Consider the following 26,406-nt stretch of genomic DNA (forward strand, 5'->3'; position numbering starts at 1 on the left):
AAGGTAATGAAATAAAAATGTAATACGAAGGGTTGTTGAGGGAGTTGGGTAGTTTAAGTAGGTGTGTTGGAAACGTAAGGATTATCGGTATCGGTCGGTCGGTGGTGGTGGTACTTCGGAAATAGGAGACCAAGTTAATGCCAGCTAGCAGAGTGAGCAAGCGGAAAGCAAAACGGAATAGTGCCAGGGGCGGATTGGATGTCTTGTGAGCGCGATATCTCGTTATATTAATGCCAACGGCTAAAACGTAGCAACTTGGACGTTACACATACACACATCTATAGATTCATATATAGACACTAAAGCCGTGTAGAACGACGATTATTCTCTTTCTCTCTCATTCTTTCTCATTCAAGTTTTGTGTATCTCATTCTATCTCTATCCTTCTCTGGGATTGTATACCTGGAATTAGCATACCACCGAATCATCGATTTTCTACTTATCGGCTATCTCTCGCTCCACCTCCACTCTCTCTCTCTCTCTCTCTCTCTCTCTCTCTCTCTACCCCCTTCAAGCACCCTTTACTACTCTTTCACTACCACCACTACCACCATCACCACTTAGTTCCGTTCCTCGCGACCTCTTACCGATCATTATGCAACGTTTTGCCAAGCTACGCTCGCGTACACCCTAATAGCGAAGCCGCATTTATGGCTCTGCGAGCACACCACTCCTCCTCCTACTTCTTCTTATTATGATTATTTTTATTTTTATTCTTCTTATTCGTCCATTTCTTCTTGGTACCGATGATGAAGAGAGACTATTTCGCGAGTACTCTCGTCGAGGAACGTCTTCCAAGCGTATCGACGTGCCGATCGTGCGCATCCTTCCTCTCTTTCTTCTTTCTTTCTTTCTTTCTTTCTTTCTTTCTTTTTTCTTTCTTTCTTTCTGTAGTATCTTCTTCGGTATACCAGATGAATACAGAGTGTCTGATTTTAATCTAATGTAAGATATCATCGAGATTTGTCTCACGAATAAAATAATACAAAATTCTCATTGTACGAGAACGTGTCCTTAATTTAGATTTCAAAAAGTCTTTTCTCATAAGTTTACTTTTCAACAATTTCTCCAATGTTTTTTTTTTCTTTTTTTATATGCCTAAATTCATGTTCTCGAAAAATATTTCAACACAAATTTCTAGATTAATGTGTTAAATAAAAATAACAATAAAAGAAATCTTAAAGAAGAAAAAATCAGGTTGAAAGAAAAGTGGTGTCTTGTTTCTTGAAGATTTTGGAAAAGTCTCTTCCTCTCGACTCTGTAAGAAAAAGTTATCCTTTTATTAAACACTTCCGGGTAAGAATATAACGAGCGTAATTAAGGAGATGCCTTGGTGAGAACTTTGCTAATAACTCTGGACGATGCTGTGCTATCTTTCTCTCTCTCTCTCTCTCTCTCTCTCTCTTACTCTTTGCGGTTGGCGTTCCAGAACTTTGTTAACTCTCTCCTAAGCTTCTCCTCCCCCATCCTCCTCCTCCTCACCTTCACCTTCTCATCTATGGCAGAAGAAGAGTAAAGGGGATAAGAGAGAGAGAGAGAGAGAGAGAGAGAGTGAGATGGAGAATATGGCGAACGAAATGAAGGGAGTTTCCCCGCGCTATGAGGCGAGTTTTTGGACGATTAGATTAGACCGGATACGATCCTACCCGATGGACCAGCTGTCCACCGGAATTTGCTCAAGAATCTGCCTAAGTGGATGAAAGCAACGAGGAAGATCGTTCCTACCACCCAACCACCCTTCTTACACTCCTACGCGTATGTTCACCCTCTCTCCTCTCTCTAACCCCCTTTTCCCTCTTCTTCTCTCTTCCCGTTTCTCTCTCTCTCTCTCTCTCTTTCTCTCCTCTTATCCTTCCTCCTTGTAATGAACGAACCGTACGAGTTTCTAGAACTTCTTTATTGCCAAAGTTCCTACGTACGAGCGACCACTGATGGCAAACGTTTAGCGATAAAGGATTAAAAATCGATCTAGGATACTATCGATGAGAATCGATAATAACTTTCTTCTTACTGATATTAACACTACTTTCTATTTTTTATTGCATTATCTTATTATTATCGATTGTTATTCTTATATTCTATCTTTTTGTTTTTTCTTATTGTATCCACTTATTCTTGTATTTCTAGTTGTTTTCTTTTTTATTTTTTTTGTAAAGAATAAAACTTAACTGTATAAAGTAATCGAATGGATCGATTTTATGTACGATCGATTAACAAATATACAAAAAAATAACTTGAGTAATTTTTATCGTCAAATCATAAGATTCTTATTCAATTGAATAGAATTAAATGAAATTTTTTTTTTTACTTCTTAACGAAACCCATATATTTTTGATCATCGATGATATTCCTATATTATTTCTTTTTTTTCTTTTAAATAAAATTTAAGGAGATCGTTGTTTTCTTCCTAATCGATAAACGTTCTCGTTTTATTACGCACACTTACGTACACAAATATTTTATTACTTAAACTCAACAACAATATTGTTATCTTTCACCAAACTTACCCCGAAAAAAAAATGAAAGAAAAAATATAAAAAATTAAAAAAGAAACATAAAAGAAAAATAATATCACGATTTCAAATACAACAAATACAAAATATTGAATGAATCACTTGAATCATAGTACGAGATCAAAGTTGAAATTTACTCGAAACCCTTTTTACGAATCCGAGGTCAGCTGTGTGCAAGAGAAAGAATAATAATAACAATAATAATAATAATAATAATAATAATAAAAACAAAAAAGAAAAAATAGAGGGATAAAAAAAAATTAAGAGAAAGAGAAAGGTAGTGGGGTGGGAAGGGGGTGACGGAACGATACAAGACGGAGCATGGCAATCGATAACAATAATAATAATGGGAAATGATCGCGACCGCAGTGGCACGTGATCCAATGATTATGCCCAGGAGGCGATGCCTCATTATTTCGATTTCTAAGTAACTAACCAACGACCTTAGCTCAGCAGCTCGCGAAATATGAACTATCTCTTTCCCGTTTATTTATTTCATTTTCTTTCATTTTATTTCATTCTTATCTTTCTTTTTATTTCTTTCATTCGTTCATTTATTTTTTTCTTCGTGAGAACATCATCATCATCATCATCATCATCATCATTATCATTATAATCATCATCATCATAATCATGATGATGATAATGATGATCATCACCATAATAATCATGATCGTGATCATGATCGTTCTCATCCCTCGTGCGAAAGCCAATCATCCTCGACGAATCTTTCCCTTTATGGATTGGTGGATTACACGATGTGCCGACTATACGCATAGGAATAATAAGAATAAGAATAAGAATAAGACGAATTGTATAAGATCGTAGACTCTGAGAGATCGATCAATCGATCGATCGATCGAACCAACGAACGAACGAACGAACGAACGAGTGGATTGGTTTGTCGAATGATCGACTGATCTAACGTTTGGACTTATTTGTAAAAAATTTCATCGTTGGTAATATCAACGATTTAACGTTCCAACCTATGAAAACTTATTATATCTGGCATGTTACATTACAAGAGATTAGAATATTAGACAAGCGAGATTAGATATTATAAAACGGGAATATATAGAAAGTGTTGAGTTAAAAAAATTATACAAATCGATACGGGGTGTCACAAATGTTATTTTAACGGTCTTACTGTCTCCTCACTGATGTTTGTTCTTTCAATTAGGCCATGTGGATTATCTGTGAACCACGTGTTACCATAGTGTACTATATCTAATCTTTTAATCGTGTATTTTATACGATAAGTAAAATAACATGTAAAAAATTCTCATGTACGTCAATGTATTTAAGAGAAAAAGATTAAAAATTAAAATCAATTATTATTTTATTTATTGAATTACAATAAATTTTTGTGTGTATTATTTCAAGATACGAATGTTTAATTCGTATAAAATATAAATATAATGGCAACACTCTAAGTATTGGTTAAAAGCAACTTCGTAAATATTAAGATCGGTAAATTAACTTTTGGGATACCCTGTATACGTGTATTTAATTTGTAACATATCGAATGATTGTATTAGTGCGTATATGTGTGCAATGTGTGCAAGAAGAGAGTCAGGTTGGTAGATAAGAGAAAATAATGTGAGATAAGACTTGGTTTAAACTACGTGGGCGTTCGAATAAACCGTCTCGCACCAATGCTTACCAATAAATGGCAATTTCAATAATTTTCTTATGGGAATCATAAAATCGAATCGTAACATGGCGACATTCCTAAGGGTTAGAAGGTCAGGTCTCAGAATGAGAAGGTAAATTGATATCTAAATTAACGTTAAAAGTATAACGTATAAGGATGTTCTCTATCGTTTAAACTATGCTACATTTTCGAAAAAATAAGAAAGTAAAGTAGGAAAGAATAAGATGTTGGTAACGTTGTATAAGCTAAATCGGATTAAGTGCCAACCGGTCGAAAGATATCCTATATATTTCACTTTCCTCCTTTTGCGATATTTTCTTCTACTCAATTTCACATTCTTATATATATATGTACCTATATATATTATGTCTAATAATAGTTCGATGTAACAGGATGCAGAAATGAAAAAATATGTGTCCGTGTATTATATTATTTTTATGTTTGATGACTAAACACAAACGTAAGTTAAATTCAAAAAAAATAAATTGAATAATTAGAGTGATACAGTGTATGGCTAATAATTTAATTGATTAGAAAATATTTTTATAGAATCAATTTACAAATTTATGATTAAACTAATAAATTAGTTTATAAATAATAATTATTGGAAATTTTATTTATAAAGTTTGATTTATATAAATCAATAAATTTCATAGTCAACATATAAATTTATTGACAGTAAATTATTATTGTTTTTATTAAGCAAATAAATTTATTTTTCTAATTAATCTTTGAAAGAATTTATAAGATCGACAAACTTACTGTGTCACCCAATATATATTGTACTTTCTGAGATTATTATAATATAATTATCTTATGACATGTATTTTATAAATCTAATTAAATGAATTAACCTTAAAAATTATCAAATACCTGTATTTCAGCTTGCATTTATGAAAACCTCATCACTTGGATTCACATTTATCTGCAAGAACACAAAAAAGAAATATTAGTAAACCATCCGATTAATATAAAAAGAAATAAAAATATTATTGATTTTTAATATCCTTTGTATCAAATTTTATTTTGTTGATTATGAGACGGAGAAAGAAATAAAATGATAATAATAATAGTAAGTAAGATAAAAATGTTAGGAAGAGATCAGACCACAAAGTAGTTAGAAAGGTGTAATTATAACAATGTGAGAGAGTACAGAAAAGAATGAGCCCTTCCACGAACAAGAAGAAGAAGAAGAAGATGAAGAAAGAGAAAAGAAACGGTGGACCTATCGAGCCTGAAGCCGCGATTTCTGCACCTGCCGAGGCCGTAGATGCAAGCTCGGTGCATAACGATCCTTCCAGAGAGAAAAGAAAGAAAGAGAAAGAAAGAGAAAGAGTAAGAGAGAAAAGAGTACATCCTTCTCCGGGCCATTGCACGCCGATAGGGGATCCATTCGAGGTGAAGAATCCAGAAGAAACGATCTCGTCCTTCCAAGAGGAAGATAAGACACCATAGCGACCATGAGAAACAAGAGAAAGAAAAAAAAGAAAAAGAGAGATGATGAATAAACACTTATATTTATTTGGTCAGTAGTTTAAAATATTTCTTAATACTCTAATATTTTGTAAAATAAATGGTTAGGGTGTTTATTATATTTTTTTTTTTGTTTAAGCAAATGATTTGGTGATTCTTTAAATGGATGGTCAGTAATGTGTTTTAAATAGATTGTAGTATTTATATATTATATTATAAGTTAAATAATAAATATTGATCATTTTATAATATATTAATATAATAATTTAATTAATATAATAATTTATAATATATTTACAATAATAATATATTAATAATAATATTAATTATTTTATTTATAAATATTGATAGTTTTTGTATTAATGATTTATTATACTTTAATATTTTATTATATGCTAATATTATATAAAAAAAAATACTGACCAAATAATTTTGTAAACTACTGACCCAATAAATAGCAAATAAATAATCAAAATGAAAGAAATTGGAAAAGGGGTAAAAAGTTGAATGTTAAAAGTTAGCGAGAAGATAGTATAGAGAAATTCCTTTGAGGAACATAACCACTGTCTTCCTCTTTGTTCCAATATAGATAGAGCACAAGGTTCGAAGGTTACAAGGTAATTATTCGGGATAACGAGCGTACCAGTCTATTTCTCGAAAACACTTTCCCATCATAACGGAGTTACCACGATTCGAATCAGATGGATATACTATTAAAATGAACAATTTAAAACAATTTTTTTTTTTATATTCGAACAATTACGAAACTGCTCAATTCCACTTATTCCATCAATATTTTTAAACTTTTTAAATAAATATTGTGTAAAATGAATTATCAGTAAACATGATCCACAAAGTGATCTGTTATGATCAATATTCAACATCTATTAAATATTTTTTTATAATCAAAAGACACAGCTCTTTTTTGCAAATAAACATTAACATTAATAATCTAATCTAAATGAAATATAATATTATAAAAACTTTCTTTACGAATGAATGTTATTACTAAGTTCAAATCGATGAAAAACAACAAAATATATTCGCATACTGTACTTTTACATTTTATTTAATATTGTACAAAAGAAAATTACAGAAATGAGAGTAAAAGAGAGTGAGTAAGTGAGAGACAGAGAGAGGGAGAGAGAGAGAGTGAAGATAACATAAAATCGCACCGCCCAGAGGATAATTACAGGCCGTTAATCGAGCGACGATTAGGAAGAAATACGTCCACTCTCCTAAAGGTCAACAGGTTAAACGGACCCGAACCGCGACAGGATTGGTTGGACAAGACGGCTTTCTGAGACGCAAGAAAAGAAACAAAAATTCAAAGAAAAGAAGAAAGAACGAAAGAAGAAGAAAAGGAAAGGGTAAAAGGAAGAAAGGGCCAAGGGCAGAAAGGAAGGAGAAAATGCACGGAGGGCATCGGTTCCCGTGATAAAGTGCTCATAATGTTTTTAACGAGTAAGCCACACGTAATTTTATAATTCGGTTGAGTCTACGAGCATTCTCTTTCTCTTTCCTACTCTTTCATACAACACATACTGGACTCACTCGCTCACTATGGTCGGTATTTCGAGAGTGGATATAATGATTCGATGATTACGCGGCCATATCTCAAGAGTAGGGCTCTACAGCCGGTGAGGAGATCACCGTCTTATACGTCAGGATGGAAACAATGTCGGTGGACCCTCCCACGCCACGTAGAAAGACTGTACCATAGCAAGGCCCAGTAATTCTCCCAATTATAAAATTATTATCCTGCGGTTGGCACCCCCGGGCAACACGCTGGACCAGTCTTCCTTTACTTCTTCTTCTTCTTCTTAGCCATGTTCTTCTTCACGTCATGTCCTCTCTTCCGTCGCTTCCTCACTTCTTCCACCTTTTATTCTCTCTCTCTCTCTCTCTTTTATTTTGTCGATAATTTTTTCTTTCCAAGAAATGTTTTATCGTGTTTTAAATATAGATGTTTAAAGATACATTCATGTATATGTGTTAAAAATTATTTAGAAATAAAAAATAATTATTTGAGTTTTATTTATAAAACAGGCACATTATCTAGTAATACAATTTAATAAGTATTTTAAAATATTTTTTTTGTCACCAAGTCTTAATATGTTTCAGAACTTAAATATAAAACAAGGATATTAAAAGGTACTAGAAATTTATTAAATATCGAAAATATAAATGTACTTGCTATAATTATTAAATGTATAATATTTCTATCAAATTTTCAATCTATTTAAAATTGATTTATACTAGTTACAAATTATTCCTTACAAAAGAGTAAAAGAAAAATATAATTTAATTACCCATATAAAATAATGAATAAATATTAAAAATAAATTGTCCTTGTATCAAATATAAAAACACTTAACGAAACTTTAAAAAATAAAAAAAATAAAAACTGAAGAAAATAATAATAATAATAATAATAATAATAAAAAAGAGAAAAAAGGGAACGTCTTTATCCAACTGCGAAAGCATTTGAAGAAAAATTTATATCGGTCGTTAGCGTAAATAAGATCGAGGGTGGAAAAGCGAAAAATACATAAATATGGCGACGGTAACGGTAAAAGGTCGCACACTCTAGAATCTTACAGCATCCTTTATTTTTTCTCCTTTTCATTCTATTTCTCTTTCTCATTCTTTTCTAACACGAGCTCGTTCATAATCCAGCTGGTTGCTGGCGTTGACTTTAACCGAGCTCGTCCGCTACGTAGCGCGTAAGAACGTGTGGATACGTGCGTGAAATTTCAGCCCTATGAAACACGAAGAAAACCTTCGAAGCATCCCTCCTACCTTCCTTCCTTCCTTCCTTCCCTCCCTCTTTTCCTCCTTCGTTTCTTCTTTTCTTCTCACACCCTTGGTAAAAGTATAACAATTTCAGACGACATATGTCTGTGAGTACTTCTGCTCGAGTACCACCACCACCACCACCGCTCATGCCCCCTCTTTACATAAGTTGATATAATTAATGAAACTCTTTCGTTGCTTTTGACGTTCAACTAAAAAAAGAAAATTCACGATCACCTTAAAATACACTTTTGAAAATTTTAAGACAACTCTTCTACGATCAATTTTTTTAATATTATAAATACACAATTCCACTTAACTGCAATCATTTTTTTTTACATAAAATTAATTTTATACATAAATAAATGTTCCATTAAACATCTAATAAAATTATTAATAATATTAATTATAATTATATAAACTTAATTATATAAACTAATTAATTATATAAACTAATAATATTATCGTCCTACACCATACCTCATTCTCTTCTTTTTCTAAATTGATAAGAATAATAAAAACAAGACTATATATATAAACGAAAAATAGTGGTAATGATCATGCGACGAAGGTGAAACTGAAGAAGGAAGAGATCGTGACGGTTAGCGTGTCCCGGAAGCTGGACCCTCGAGAAGCAGCACGGACCGTCACGTCCGTGGACCATTAGTCTCGTCTCCATGTGAGAAAAAAGATAAAATAGAAAACGAGAAAGAGAAAGAGATAGTGTAAAAGTGAACGAGGAGAAGATAGGAGGAGTGTATATGGATTGGGGTGGGCCGCAAGTTAAAAGGACAAGAATGTTTGACAGCCATTTTTCAGTGATCACGCCGAGTTAGTTATCGACTGGTAAGATCTCTTACGTTCACCCTCTGCAACCCCTCCCTCCCTCCCACCAACTTTATCCTCTTCCTGCCCAATCTTCAAGAGAGAGAGAGAGAGAGTGGGAATTCTTTCATTTCTATTTCTTCTCTTCGCTCCCAATGAAGAAAGAGAAAGATTATATCTCATCATCATCATTTCTGTCTCTCTCATACTCACACTCATACTCATACTCACGCATTCAAGAGAAGGATATTCTTGAGAATCTCTCGACACTATCTCTTTCTCTCTATATTCATTTTTTATTTTTTTACCTCCCGCGACGAACTCGACCTGTATTGTCAGCAATGACCGGCACTGACGAGGCCAAGTTCGAAAGAACATCCTATCCTCTTATTCTTCTTCTTCTTCTTCTTCATCTTATTCTATCTCTCATTCTGATTCTTTATTTCTTTTTCATACTTATTATACTCATTCCTGATCTCACTAATGTCGAAGCATTGTAAGGCTAGTTAGCGTTGAACCGCCCAACGCAGCGTGATTCATTTTTGACTTCCACGAAAAATTCTTGATTGATCGGAAATTAGAGAGTTTAAATACCGGCCCGGGGCTACGACACGTCCGAATGAAGATCGTAATCGATCGGGGACGCGTCGAACAAGAAGAAGAAGAATTTTTTCCCTTCCCGTTTCAAGCAACAAGAGAATAAGTGAGAGAGAGAGAGAGTAAGAGAGAGAAAAAATATAAAAATAAAAACAAAAATGCGAGAGAAAGAGAGAGAGAGAGAGAAAGAGAGTATGGCCGTTCTTGAGGATGATGCCTGGCTTAGCCTCTCGATTACCCATAAATCTGCGTTAAAGCTTCGAGGCCGTCGACTTAAATGACGGACCAGTCTTCTTCTTCTTCTTTTTCTTCTTACTTCCTCTCTCGTTTCGTTTCGTTTCGCCATTGGGCCGCGGGTGGAACGCAAAGTGTTCTCTCTCTCTCTCTCTCTCTCTCTCTTTCTCTTTCTCTTTCTCTTTCTCTTTCCATCTTTCTTTCCCTTTTTCGCGGGCCCGCATTTTTGCGCTCCTCGCCTTTCGGTAATTACTGGTATTTTTTAAACGCCGCCGATTCATGCCGGACTAGTAAATCATTATAGAGTTAACCTCGCGGATGTGTAATTTATAACTCCGCGCTATTACCCCCACCACCATCATTTAAGTCCCCTTTTTCCTTCTTTCCTTAACTTCCTTCCTTCCTTTTTCTATCGACCGATATTCTTCCTTTCCTTGTTATTTTATTTTTCTTTCACTTTTTTTATACCCCCACCCTCTCCCCTACCCCTTTCCTTTACGAGAACCGAACAAATTTCTCCTGGAAATCGAGAGATAATTCGCGTTATCGTGAGCCAATTACACATTTTTTGAGGGGGGTTTACTTTTTAAAATTGCTCCACCGATTCGTTTCGATGATCGACGAATTTAGTTTCCTTTTTTTTTCTCTAATCTATTATAAAATAAATATCCTTGTAATTATGATCAACGTATGAGATATCGCAGGAAAAAAAAACAAATTAATAAATAATCGTCGAATTAAATGACGTATCGTTAAATTTCACTTGTTTTTTGGTTTTGGTCAATCGTACGTTTTCAACGAAACAACTCTCGTACAAATCCCCATATAAATTCACTTATATGGGATATAGGTAGTAGAGAATGAATCGATGGAGAGGTCGCAATTAACGAATCAGATAGGACACGACATCAAAAAGACAAATGACCCGGCGAGATGGGAGTGGATAAATGTTCGTCCCTTTTTTTTCTTTTTTTTTTTTGACTTCTTTTCTTTTCCTTTATTTTTCTTTCTCTCTCTCTCTCTCTCTTTCTCTACCTTAGCGATGCTCAAGCTTGACGAGTATGAATCGGAGATCTGATAACCGAAGAAACGACTCGAGCGAGGGCGTATAAGAGGAGGAGGAGGAAGAGAAAGACCAGGAAGGGAAAGGAAAGGGAAAGGGGGTAAGGGGGAGAAAGTGGAAAGAAGAAAAAGAAAAGAAGAAAAACGATAGATAGAAAGAGAAAGAACTATACAGTGGATGAGTATGAAAATTATTCTCTGAACGCACGTACGAGATGCGCACACACTTGTCAAGATGGCGCATGGAATTAATTAAATTAAGCCTGTACCTCCCTCGATGAAGGTTACCTGAACACTCCTCTTCACTCCCTTTCCTAACCCCCTTACCCTTTCTCTTTCTCTCTCTCTCTCTCTCTCTTTCGTTTGCTCTACGATCTTTCATTCTCAGGTAGGTAGAAAGAACCAAAGAAAGAAAGAGAAAGATGTAGAATAAAAATAAAAATAAAAAAAATAAACAAAAAGAAAAAGTATAGTGCACGAAGGGGATCTTTGGTTCGACATCGAGTGCAAGTCATTCCAGTCATCGGTTGCTCCGTAGGAATCTCGCGTGCTCTCTCTCCTCCCGTGTCTCTGATGTGAGAGTGAGTGAAGGTGAATGTGCGCTCGCTTGCGCACGCTCCTGACCAGGACGCGTAGGTGGGCGAGGTGTTTTGACGTTTGCCCTCGCGCCAGGTATTCTCTTTCTCTCTTTCTCTCTCTCTGTTTCCTCCTGTATACTCGTATGTCGGAATCCGAGACGCCCAAAACTCGATCGTAACTTGGTACTCAATCATTTTGCTAATTTTCTCGTGCATAAATTAAAATGTATAACTTTTACACAGATTGTTCTTATTTTTATTTAATTTGATTTACATTTAATTGAAAGTTTATATATTAATGAGTGAAATATCCAAATATGCGTTAAAATATGTATCCCCATAATTATGAAAATGGTCTAACAAAGTTGAAATATTTTTGTTTCTAGATATTTAAAAAATTACATTTGAATACTAGTTGTAAATGAATTCTATATAATATTGAAATAACAAACATTATTTAACGATTAATTTTTGGACAATATCATTAAAATTACATTGAATTTATTTAGTTTAATATAATAGAGTTTGAAATAATTGTTTAACCTTTATTTTTTTTTTTAATTTTAACTTAGACCACTTTCAGAATTATGAGCACACATGTATTCAATAAATCGTTTAAGAATGAAATCGAATTTTTATGAGCTAATAGATATGATCTGAGAATTATTTTGTTACGATAGTTTTAAATTCACAAATATGTATTTGAATTTAATACTCACGACACGTGAGACGTTGGCCTGTCAAAGCAAAAACTAAATCTTCAAGGTGAATTCGAAACGATGATGATTTATATGACACAGAGAAGGGTTATGCTAACGCTTTATATACATACACATACATATAAGAATATACATATATATTTATATAGATATGTGTGTATAGTGAATTATAAGCGCTGCTTTTAAAGTAGAGATCACGGCGACCCGGGTGGAACGCGAGTTCCGTCGTAGAAAGAGAAAGGATCAGGATGAAAGAAGACGAGTGGAAGAAAAGGAAAATAATAAAGATAGAAAGAGAGAGAGAAAGAGAAAGAGATATGTGTAGGAGTGAAAGGGAAGGAATAAGAAAAAAAAAAGTCGAAGGACCAAAGACTTGAAGGAGGAACGGCAAGCCTCGTATTGCAGTTTAGGTGCTACGTACGTCGGCCAGTGCCGGCTTGTTAACACTTGGCCCCTGGCCCGCTAAATCGCTTTGGAGTTAAGCATCCGCGGGGCCTAAACGTCTCTCCCCTGCAGTGCAAAGGAATAACGCTTCAAGTGAAAAAAGAGAAATTTAAACCATAAAAGAAAAAAAAGAAAAAGTAAAAGAGTGAGATGGAAAAGGAGACGTCGAAGAAAGACGAACGAGAAAACGAAAGAGAGAGAGAAATAGAGAAACGGTTCGAGTCTTCGAGTTGGGGATAAAGGATGCAAATGTTCGCGCCACCCATCAAAATCTAATTAACCAACGAAAGAACGGAGCTTGGGCGAAAGGTAAAAAAAAAAAAGAAGAAAAGAAAAAAAATGGCAAAAAGACATAAAAATAAAAAAAGTGTAAAAAGGAGGTGTAGGAAGAGGGGGGAAGTGGGGAGCAGGTTCGAAGGTGTCGGATCCTCGGTAAGGTTCGTATTCTTTATGCATATGCCAGCCTCGAAAACTTCTTTCCTCTTTTTTTTATCCACTTTTTTCTTTCTCTTTCTCTTTCTGTTCGTCGTCCACACACAGCTCTTCTCGCCCTGAAACTTCGTCAGACACCTTCTTCTCTTCGTAGTGAAAGAAACGAACTAAGGAAATCTCTATATAGCGAGAGTAGAGCCGTTACAAACGAAGTTTATATCGTTGGTTACCAGCTTATGTATACCTAACACCTTGAAAAAAAAATATAAGCAAGAAGTTCTCTTCCCTCTATCTCTTTCTCTCTATTTGATTATAAAGAGAAGGTCTTTTTTTGCGTTTGATTGATCAGACGAGCGTGTAATGGGATCGACTGTGATCGGATTAATCAAATGATTTCAATGTTTACGAATTTTATTTATTGATTAGTTACTTCGTTTCTCATAAAAAATTGTATTTTTGTTAAAAATGTTACTCATATAATTTGATTATGAATTTATTTTGTATTTATGGTAGAACTTTTGATATTAGAACTTAATTAGAAGACACATTTTTGTTGAACTCTCATCAATTTTTAATTTACAAAGTATTTGTATTTGTTTTTTTATTTCAATACTTAAGTAATACACGTGTTCGTTTTCGTTGCCATTACACGTGAGTTGTAAATGCGTTAGATATCAATTTCATATCAAAGCAATAAGCAAAAGATATATTATTTTATAAAGAATATATACTACGTGTCGATTATTTGTTTTGATAGTAAATGACACAAGTAGAAAAGCTTAGATACAGTGTTAGATAGTGAAACGTGCGAATAATAGAATGTACGGATACTAGAAATTCTACTGTAAATATAATTGAATAGGTGTCTTAAATAAGAAACTCTATGTTTCATTTTATTCTTGTCTATGTTTTACAAGTTCAAGGTATGCAACCTATTTGACATTTAATTAAATATAATATTAAAATCTCTAGTATTCTAATTAAAAGGGTGACATAATTGTTCGAATTGTAAACTTACTTTCAATACTGTATGAATTGTGAACAGTTTCGTACTATTTTTTTCTGAACTACGTATATTTATTTTTGACGTCATATTAAAAAAAAAAAAAAGTAAAACAAACAATGATGATTCGATATACTCTAAGAAAATTGAAAATCAAGCTTAGGGATATATACACGAAGTATCAACACACGAGCGTAGACAAGGGAGAAAGAAGTTTCAGGGCCCTTTGGCGAAATGCCAATCGCAGCGTGGGCATCGTCAAAGTAAAAAGATTCAAAAAAAAAGATAGAATTGAAAGAGAGAGAGAGAGAGAAAGAGAGAAAGTTAAAAGGGTCCCCCCGAGGAACGACCAATCGCGAGATATACCATGTCTGGGTTGTGTTACGCGTTAACATGAGTGGTTGTTGGTTTATTAAGGTTATTGATGCAAGATCGGATCTCAACGCATCGCGGATTAGTCCGACTCGACTGATTTCTCTCCCAGTTCTTATTTTGGATTTTTATTTTTTATTTATTTATTCCTCTCGTACCTTCTCTCGCTCTCCTTTCAATTTTTTATTTATTATTATTATTATTATTATTATTATTATTATTATTATTATTATTATCATCATTTCCTATCTTCTCTTCCTATTACTCGCACCCTTTACCTTCCTTCGTATTTAACCCTTTCGCTCCCACGCGTAAGATCAAACTAACAACTCTTTCTTTCTCTCTCTCTCTTTTTCTTTCTTGATACATCCGTCCTTGTAAAGAAAATTTATAACGAAGTCGACTTACGCTCAAAACGCTGACTCGACGTTTTATCGCAACTCAGATAGATGCAAACCCATCGCCATACCCATCCATCCATCCATCGATCCTGTTCTTCATTTTCTTCTTCTTCTTCTTCTTCTTCTTACTATCCTTTATAGATATACGTATATATATGTATTATATCGAAGTCATGCGATCACCGTACAACCTTATTTTATTGATTACGATTCTTACTTTGAACTTTTAACGCCAGAGCCGGACGTATTTATGCTAAAGGTCAGACGACGACGACGCGCGCGAGTTTTCTACGTGATTAAATGATCTACACTATGAAAAAAAGAAAAAAGAAAGGGAGGGATAAAGACGTATCCACAACATACACACACATACGTTTACTTTCTTGATTACACTACGCCTATCTTTTTTCCTCTCTTAAACGGGTCGAACTTAGGATAGCATTAGTATATAGTATAGTACTTTTGTGGTTGCATGCGATAGCATAATCACACCTTTTAAGTTTTACTCTAAACGACTCCATTGGCAATAAATAATAATATACTCTAGGGATTTTCTATAAAACAATTTAATTCAACTTTTTTTTACCGTAATTTTTATATGACAAAAAAAATAGCGTGTTAAGGAAAAGTTACGAACAAAAAAATAATACAAATCATGGGGTATTGAAATCATGTTATTATGTACGACGTCTAAAATCATTCAAATGTGCTAAAATACTATTTTTTATTTCAATGATAAAATGTATTCAGTTATTAAATTATGTCATTTAAATATAATTCGTAATATTGTCTTGAGAGAAAAAGAGTGTAATTAAGTAAAGTAATTATTTTTTTTTAATTTAATAATAAGACGTTCTAAATACAATACTTAATTAAAGCACAATTTATTAAACAAAAATTCTACATCGATCATTTGCATTTCCGAAATCCTGTGGTTTCTTTTTATACGAGAATTAAATGGATTTATTTTCTCTTAAAGATAAAAAATGTAAGAGACGAGGTAAGAATACCAAGTAAAAGACAAATGTTGAAACAAAAAAACAAAAAGAAGGAAAAGGTAAAAGATAAATTCAAGAATAATCTTTCTCTTTCGGATGGAGGCAGCAGCTGGATCGTACGTAAAGATCGAAGATCGAAGTAGTTTCCGATGTCAACGCGTTCGATCTCCCGCGGCCCGTTCTCCAAGGGTAATTCGCGATTCGTGTATATCGTAATTCCTCTTACCCAACAACCCTCTTCCAATCCTCCCCACCATCCACCCGTTCCTACTCGCGGCTCGCGTCCTCGCTCGGAATTACAGCCGGATTTACAAGGAGCTCTGGATTTACAAGCCGACCAAGAGTGGCCTTCCCTGTTCTCCCGATGGTCCACCGTACGACTCTCAGAATCCCTCCTTCCCCTTCGAAAGTACCGAAAAAGCAAACCGCGAGAACAGAATTCTTACTTTCTTCCTTCTCTCTCTTTTTCTCTCACCAAAAATAAAAAAAATTCAATCCCTTTTTCATTTTTGGTTTTTTTTTTTTTTGGAGAATCTGTCGAACGTTGCGTGCTCTTAAAGAATCAACATTTTTACTTGTTTTAGGTGATTTTTTTATTTTCTTATCCCCTCTCTCTCTCTCTCTCTCTCTCTCTCTCTCTCTCATTCTATAAAATAGTTTCGAAATTCGATTAAAAAACAAAGAAAATAAGAAATCACGAAAAGTCTTATATAAATGTAAATCGAATCGCACATCCATCTTTCTTTCTTACTCTCTCTCACTTGAGCAAAAGATAAAACGAGAAAAGGTGTCCTAAGAATCGTGAGTTTTATACGGTTGCGCGAAAAGATGTTTTAAGAAAAAAGAAGAAGTGTCTTCAGTAGACACGCCCCAAAATTTTTGGTCAATAACTTGCGTGACTCTCTTTTTTTTCTTCTCTTCATTTTTGTATATTATACTATATATATATATATATATATATATATATATATATATATATTTTATATAAGATAATATATATGCAATATATATATAGGTAGAAGATATCAAGGGTCTACGTTCTCTCTCTCACACTCATTCTCCGTTCTCGTTGGAAGATACATCGACATTATCGCTTCGGACACCCAGTATAGTCGCGGCCGTCCTAAAACAACAATGGAGGCATTAAGATGATCTACGGCCAAGTCGCTTGACCCTCTGATTCAAAAAAGGTGTTCGAATCCACTCGACGAGAGCAAGCCTCGCTTGTATTCGTGTGGGTGTCAGCTTAATGTACCAATGGTCCACTTGTATATGTGATATGATCATAAGAGTGTATATGTGTATCTTTATACGTGTGTATTGGAAGCAACGTCATCGAACATCTAACATCTTCCACGTGTATATACATACATATAGAGAGATGTGCGTTTATATGTGTGTATGTGTGAGTATAAGTTTACTTGTATGCATGTGTGCGTGCTTTCGAGCCTGATTAAATATATATTAGGAATGAGCAACATATATAGAGAGAAGGAGAGAAATAGATAGAAAGAATTCTTTCGCGGCAGGGGGTGTGGTATTTTTTTTCAAGGGCTCGAGTCGAGGTTTTAAAAAGTCCAAGGGTGCGGTCGTGCTATGAAATTTCATTTTCAAACGAGAATCGAGACACGATCGATCGTTTCTGTTAGTGATCATTCGATAGTTACGAGCAGAACCATTAATGTGTGCATCGATACTTTTTATGAGATCACGAAATTAAACATTCTTTGAAAAATTTTTATCGATGTTAGTTAGCTGTGACTATATTAAGAAAAATAAAATATAAAAAAGAAAATCCTTAAGTATATATATATGTATCAAGGTAGACGTAATATTATAATGAGCGAGATATAATAAGTGATGTGTACGGTAGCGAAATGATAATCTATTCGTAGAAGGGTCCCTTCGTTCGTTCGTTCCTTCCTTCTGTTGAAAATTAATAAGTCGATCGGGACGTTTCAAAAGAGAAAGAGAGAGAGGGTCCAGACGATTCTAACGATCTTGGCCCACCCTCGACTAAGGATCGCGCTTTTCACCAGATATTCCAACGAGACGAAGAAAGAACCAAGAGTACTAAGGGGTAAGAGGGATAGCAGGGGGTAAGAGGATGAGAGTAGAAAGAGGAGTGTCTTCCTACCAAACAGTAGAACGACCGTTGTCGCGTCTCTGAATTTATCTTCGGCTCATTAATAAAGGATGACATTTATCGATAAGGAAGCAAAGCACAAATACCATGCTCGAAAGAAAAAAAAATTAATAGACAGAAAGGTAGAAAGAGTGAGAGAAAGAGAGAGTTAAAAATGGAAGAAGTGACCGAGAGATGAAACCAAGAAGTAAAACAAACAGCAGGGGTAAAGGAAAAACTTCGAGAGCAGGTAGCTCTGTTCGTTAGTTGCTTATCCTACTAACTTTCCAGAGTCATCAGTCATTAACGCGCTACCGGGTGTCCGTGAAAATGTTTAGCTACTTAATGAAGCGTCCTTAAATGGTCAAGGGACGTGATATCGAAGGTAGAAACGAAGTAACGTTACGATCGTTTCGTTTTTAAGACAGAATGGACAGGTTTCGAGTTAGTTGGTGGAGAAATATCAAAGACAGGACTTTTCGATGAACGATTGCGTTAATATATATGTTATATACCTATATCGTTTCTTGTTATATTCGTTATAGATTGTTACAACGAAAATTTATCATGTGATCGTAATTTAATATTATATATTTTATATTATTCTTTTTAAATATTTAAGTATTCGTTGAACAATTTGAAGATTATTGTTGAAAATTAATTAATTAATTTCATTTATTTTTTATATAATACATGAGTGGATTGAAAACATTTGGAAATCTTTTTTTTTTTGTTGAAATTATTTTGACTAGAAACAAGATCTATTTATTATTATTAAAAAAAAAAAGGTAATTTATATCAGAATTAATTTAATTTTGTCAATTTTAAAATTTAATAGCCAGAGCATATAAATTTTTCTTTTCAAATTGATTTAATTTTATAATCTTCAAATATAATATCTTCAAAATTATAAGTGAACAGAAGCAACAAAGATTAATCACTATGATCGGCCTACGTGTATATACTACGCATAATAGATATATATACGAGGAACAGAAAACATAGTAAGGAGGTACGGTTGGCTCCTTTAATGGCTCGACTTGAAAGAAATAGTAATCTGTTTAGTTATTATCTTCTTCCTTTTACATTTGGAAATAATCAAGCTTGTGGTTTAGCTTCAACGTACACGCGGATCGGAATAGTAGGTATCCGCAGCGTGATATAACGATGTCGCGTTAAGGAGAATCGTTAGGTGACTGGAAAGGTGGGACGAAGAAGATGAAAAATAAAAAAAAATACAAAAATAGGAGAGAGAGAAAGAGAAAGAAAGAGAACAGTATTGTAGCGAGAAGGGCCCTCTCTTCCTTGGTCAGATAAGTCATAATAGTGGCTCGGCCGACGTTGTTAATAGTCAACGGAGGATCACGACGAGATAGCGCGCTAATGCACGCATTTATTTGAAATATTAAACCTCGAGAGAAGTAGAGAGAAAAAGAGAGAGAGAGAAAGAGAGAGATATAGCAGGTTCTCTTCTCTCTTGTTCTCTTCCTTCCGCGAAGAACGACCACGTTATACGAGGGTGCCTCGAGAAGGGACAATTATAAATGATGATAATTAGCGAAGATCTTAACCGGTCACTCCGTGACTTAACAAATGTAAACGCGCACACTCGGTGACTCTAGTTTCAACGTTTATATACTGGGTGATTCGTCGACACTGCAAATATTCTCCCCTACTTTGAATAACCTATACAGTATATTATAATAACAACGAATGTATATCATATAATGAATATTTTTAATTATGTTTTATTCTTATTCACTTATAACACTTGGTTTCTCTATCCTATCGAAATTATCGTACTCACGATAAAAAGAAAAAAAGAAATAAAAAAATATCCGTGGATCAATTAGATGGGTACGATTCACCGTTCGAAATTGAATATCCCATGCACATTAAAATATATCGATTTGAATTGGCAGTAAGAAATCATATTGATTACATTCACGTAGTCATTCTCGCTCACGAGGGATCGCGAAATCACGTTTGGTGCCACCCAGTAGGTGAGGATCGTATTAATCTCACCGGTGAAAGAATTGTTTCTTTTTTTTTTCTTTTTTTTCAAAGAGTCACAATGATTGTTTCTCTCGCATCTTCCAGAGTGTGCTCTTCAGCAGCATCTAAGAAAGAGGAGGAGAAAAAGGAGGAGAGGAATCTCAGCCGTGGCTGATCGAATCAACGCTGCGCGAGTAACAGTGATACCACTAACTCACTCCCTCCTCCTCTTTTCTCCTCCTCCTCCTCCTCCTCCTAATTATTAATGTGCCCGAGCGAGGAGAGATAAACTTCAGAATCATCGTCGAAGCATTCGAAAGACTCGCTGTCTTTCTCTTTCTTTCTTGCACATGCTTCTCCATCTTCGTTATTGAATATAAATGATTAATTAAGAGGATCCTGCCAAGACGTCTATCGACCCCTCGTTTTGCTGTCTCTTTAAAAACAAACTAAGCGACACAGCTACAATATATTATTTTCATCATCGACGATCCATAGATCATGAAAGCGCGAAATTTTCTCCTACGATGTATTTAGAATTCTAATAATAATTCACTATTTTATCATAATTACCAACGATCCTTTTTCTTCTTCTTCTTCTTCTTCTTCCTATATTTTTTCTCTTTTTTTTGGTATAACAAATTTCTCTATTTTTCTTGATAAATTAATCTAAATTACCATTAACGCTATATCATCTTACGATTGAAGAATAGATTCATCGATTTTATAAACAAACATCAAAATACTTTACCATGATGACTCGATCGAAATGAGATAATAAATATTAGAAAAATAATAGTAATAATATGAAGAAAAAAAAAGAACACATTCTTATAGAATGAAACGAACTGATACAATATTCATTTAGCATAGTATAGGTAGTACATCTACATGGCACGTAATGATGAGCGAGCTGAAAGATCATCGTGTCGAAAGAAGAAGATGAAGAAGAAGAAGAAGAAGAAGAAGTAGAAGCAAAAGAAAGAGAAAGAGAGAGATAGTCATATTCAAATGAAGGAATGCCGGGGGTGGACCATGGGATGACACTTCTTGTAGGTGATTTATATCCGTTCCTCGAATGACCATCATCTCGTGGAAAGATCTACAGGATCTATCTCTATCTCTCTCAGTTTTGATTCTCTTTCTTACTCTTTCATATTATATCTTTCTTAGTGTTGGTCTTTCTGAAAGAGTCTTACTGTTAGTTAGTCTCCGAACACACAGAAGATAGTTAGTCCCTAGGATAGGATACAAGAGGTAGATAGGACAGAAACTTCACGCATAATGGGGGGCGGCCTTATGTAAGCCGAAACATATAATTCCATGGCACTCTCGTTACTCTCCGCCTGCACTATCATTTATTTAAGCATCGACGTTCATTAAATCGTTCCCTAAGTGCTGGGCTTTCGGCGTTTGCATTACCTTAGATAACTATGTTCTATCTATCTCTCTTTCTCTCTCTTTCTCTATCTATCTATCTATCTTTCTCTCTTTAATAGTTTATTTTACTAATTTTTTTTTTTTACTACCTCAGCATAATCCTTCTTTACCTTTCTTTCACGTACATATATAAAAATTTACATGTATTTATATATATATATATATATATTAACACATATTTATATGTGTACTGTGTGTGTTTAGTATAATAAGGTACGCAATTGTACCGTTCGAAACAGTGTGCAAAATACGTATTGAAAGAAAATCGTGACTCGGCACGGATAATGTTCCTGGGTTTAAATCTTTAACGTTCGGAGTTTAACAGTGAGAATGCGCGAGTCCCTGCGGAATGCATTCTGACCTCGATTTATTCAACAGACTCCCCCCTATTACACCTTTAAATACCATACATTTATTTTTTTTGTTAACAGATTTATTACTAAAAATCTTGAAACGGGCATTCCCAAAATTAATACAAAGAACCATTCAAGACTCTTCGAAGGCTCATTTTTTTTTTAAAGGAGGTATGTTATTAAACTCGGACTGGTTAATAAGTTTCGAGTACTATGTCGAAAGATATATAAAAGTAAATTTGAAAAAAAAAAAGAAACTGTTTCTTCGTTAGGATCAAAACTTTTCCACCCACCTACTCACATTCCAAAGATCTCAAGTTACGTTTTTAAAAAATTAATTACAGTTAATCAATTACAAGCAAAAATTAATATCGCAAGAGACATTAATAATTATTTGTAAGGTCATGGTATTTCGTTAGCGAAGTGTGCTATTAATAACAAATCTTGAGAATGGTTGAAAGAACATTCTTAATATTTAAAATGTATAAAGCATAGGAATAGTAAAAGAAAAAGAAAAAGAATAGAAAAAGAAAGAGAAAGAACACGGATATTTTGTAGAAGGAACACGTAAGTTAGATATCGCGCGAAAGATCGTGTTCTAACACAACATCGAGGAAGGAATTAGCATAATCCTTACAAGATTTCATTGACTAACGCTTGGCGCCGAGTGGCTTCACTTCGTCGAAGTAAATAACATTAAAATAACATACTACGAATATCCTTCTATCTTTCTTACTCTTTCTCACTTTTTCCAGGGCAAGTACTCGCATTAACTGTGCAAACAGCTACTCGACTTACGAGTGGTTGGATAAGAATTAGACTTTTAACGCATTGGAACAAGAGTCCGAGAATGTGCATCCACAGTGAAAAGCATCGAGTACGAACTTGAAGGACAATTATTTTTTGTATTTTTTTTCTGATTCTATTTTCAACTAATTTTCAACTTATATACGATAATAATGATCTCATGTTTAAAATATAAATCTTTAAAATTAATTAAATTAATTAAAATACATCGAATTTTGTACGAGATACGAAAACATTTAAAATTGTGAAATAAAAATAAATAAATAAATTGATAAAAATGAAAGATAAAAATTATCGAATACGTGACAGTATGTAATATTTAAATGTATGATTATTATTATTATTATAATTTCATACGCTTGTAATTGGTTCTGAAGTTCGATGATATGTAATTGGAATTTTGTAACTGTCTAATTTATTCCATGATTAATATGATTAACGAGGCATATAAAGTCAAATAAAAATATGGTATGTGAGAGTAAAAATTGCACAAAAAAAAAGAAAAGAAAAAAGAAAGTAAAAGATATTGATAAGAAAAGAATCTTTAATAATCACCGAACTCACAATTATTTTCATCTACCTTATTAATCTAGCTCCTTTCGCGACAGCTGAGACTGACGATCGTTAATTCGATCAAATATTTTTCAACGTGCAAGAAACGATCGATCAAACAACCACCACCGTCACCACCACCATCATCCATCCCTACCACTACCAACCCATCATCTCGGAACAAACTTATTCAGAATATACCAATTAAGTAACGAAGACTCATAGCATAAATAAAAATCCCAAAGTAAGATCAATTAGTATCGTTTAGCCTTTGTAACCCGTGATATATAAAAAAAAAGAATACAAAGGATATAAACGAGAGAACGAAGAATGATTAAAAATAAATTAATTTTAAAAAAATATAAAACAAGTATTTATCGTTAAAGTATGCCAAAAACAATCGTAGTAGAAAGACTTCAATTTAGGTAACCTACGAATAGGTTTCTTTTTTAAAAGAATAGTATCACCAGGAGAAAGTACGTGTAAGAGGGGGAAGGGGGAAAGGGCTATCATTTTTTTTCATGATGACGCGGAAAGGTACGATTTGTCGACATTTATATGTAGGAAATGCGCCTTCTTCGAGTTTCGGGCTAACGAAGCTGCAACTACAAACACACACATTTACACACAACACATACATAGATCACATATAAATAAACTTATGTAGGTATATACAAAGTCGATGTCGAGAGTTCACGCGCCACGAAGTAAAAGAGCAAGAAGATGAGGAAAAGAAGAGAAAAGGAGGAGGGGGTGGTTGTAAGATAGAAGAAGAAGAAAGTCTCGGCGCCGATCTTCTCGATCCCGTCCATGGTATTTTCTGTCTCTTTTTCTCTCTCGTTATGGTGTGCAACCTCGCGCGCCAACTCGCGGGGGTAAACAGACGAAATTATATCGAAGAAAAATTACCCCGAGATAATAGTGATTAATGATCGACCGAGAACATGTATAAGTGTGCGAACATGTACGTGTGTGTCGGTACGTTGATGTCTGCTAAAATATGATACTTGGTAAGATCTCCTTTCCTCTCGACGATCCTCTTCCTTCTCTCTTTCTCTCATTCTCTCTCTCTCCCTCTCTTTCTATTTATCTTTCTCTTTCCTTCTCGTTCACTCGCAAATCGGCGAGTCGAACGACCGTACAGCACCAGCTACTTTGACGACATCGACCTCGAACAGGGAATATATATATACATATATACATATACATATGTGTATATATATATATATATATAATATATGTATATATAGAAAGAGAAAGAGAGGAACAGGATAGATCGATAAAGAAAGAAAGAAGTCGGACAGCAATCTTCTCTAATTAACACATTAAGACTAATCAGAGCCAGTTGTGTCATTCTGTCGGTGGGCCCACTCGCCTAGATTTAATGTTCCATCTAAATTAATTGTAATTATTTCTCTCTCTCTCTCTCTCTCTCTCTCTCTCTCTCTCTCTCTCTCTCTCTTTGCCATATTCTCAGTTTTGATTGGCTCACTCTCCACGCGCGACTTTGCATCACGTTGACTATCACTCTTTCTTTGCTTCTAACACAGATATACTATTTAAAAAATCTATCTTTCGTAAGTGTTACACGTTAAAAATAAATTACACTAATCCGTTTCAATTGCTTACGTGAATTTAATCAATTTTTATTTATAGAATTGCTATTTTACTTTTTAAATGTAAAAGTGTTATATATATGAAAATGTATACAAATCTAAAACAATGTTTTTATATACATTTAATTAATTATTTGTAAATATTTTTAATTATTAACTAATTAATTGTGAACTTTATTTAATATAACATTATATCTTTCTTCTGCATACCCATACAAATGGAATTTCTCTAATACTTTGCTGAATGATATAAAGACAACTAGAACTTTCTAATTGAACCGTGAAATATTAACGTAAACACAATACCTATGAAAATAATCTAATCTAAATCTATCTTATAAAAGACAGATAGATACGACATAATCTTTAATTATATATCCTATTGTCTTCCTTATGAAATATGTTCTCAAGATAGAACGTTTACTCGTTCAAACAAACTCGATTGACCATAACACTTTTCGTATGCACGTACGCTCGTGGAAAGACAGGGCGATAATTAATAATAGTCGGAAGGGCCTTTGTAAGGGACGAACGAGTTTATGAGAGAATGAGTAAGAGAAAGAGAAAGGGTACAAGAAAAAGAAAAAAGAAAGAGATAAAAAGAGAAAGAGATAGCTTCGTGGACGAGCATAATAGCGAGCGTACGAAAAAATGAGTGCTGAAGATCACCGCTGAGATCTGACCCGAGATAAGCGAGTTGGGCCTTATACATTTGAGCGTGCTCTCTCTTCAGAGAGAACAGAGTATATCTCTCAACCCATGTAAAACACGTGCCCAGAAAATATTTAAACCAGTTCCTCTTTTTTTTCACTCTCTCTCTCTCTCTCTCTCACCTCATCCTCTTCCTCTTCTTCTTCTTCCTATTCCCATCTTCACTCCTCTCTTCATAAACAACAATGAAAACCCGTACATTACTAGCCTACTTCATTGTCATTGAAAATCTTCGCAGTAATTCAAACGTTTGTAAAAATTTATATTAAACTGATCGGATCATTGATGATTGCAAAATAACGATAATACATAAAACATAATGAAAATATAATTAATTTAATGATAATAACAGAATGGTGTCCACCATCTTGAAGCGTCGCTATTTTCCTAATACAACAATCTTTAACTTTCGTCATACTTATTAGTGTCTATATTTATCTAAATATAATTTCTTATTAAATTAAATGACATTTTTAATTTAAATATTAATTTCAACTAATCAAACAAATACAATCACGCTATTTTATCTTTAAATGATCGCAAATTAAAACAAAAAATTATATTTACTTGTTATATATGTAAAATTATACTTACGGTAACTCTCGAAGTCATCGATTTCTTCTTTCTCTTCCATATTGTACACTATTAACTTTTCATACTAAAATAGCAAATAGATAACCCTAATTTATAAATTACGATAATTTAC

General features: G+C 33.9%; 1 long non-coding RNA gene across 1 annotated transcript; it reads right to left on the bottom strand.

Moving 5' to 3' along the window:
* Positions 1–26,406, bottom strand: LOC149031068 (uncharacterized). The gene is made up of 3 exons (XR_016178083.1): positions 26,295–26,406; positions 5,041–5,092; positions 1–1,258 (listed from the first exon to the last, which is right to left on the bottom strand). It is a non-coding gene; the product is annotated as an uncharacterized LOC149031068 (long non-coding RNA).

Source organism: Polistes dominula, unplaced genomic scaffold (genome assembly GCF_049000335.1).
Source record: "Polistes dominula isolate Pdom_NZ unplaced genomic scaffold, Pdom_raw_medaka contig_12, whole genome shotgun sequence".
Lineage (NCBI taxonomy): Eukaryota > Metazoa > Arthropoda > Insecta > Hymenoptera > Vespidae > Polistes > Polistes dominula.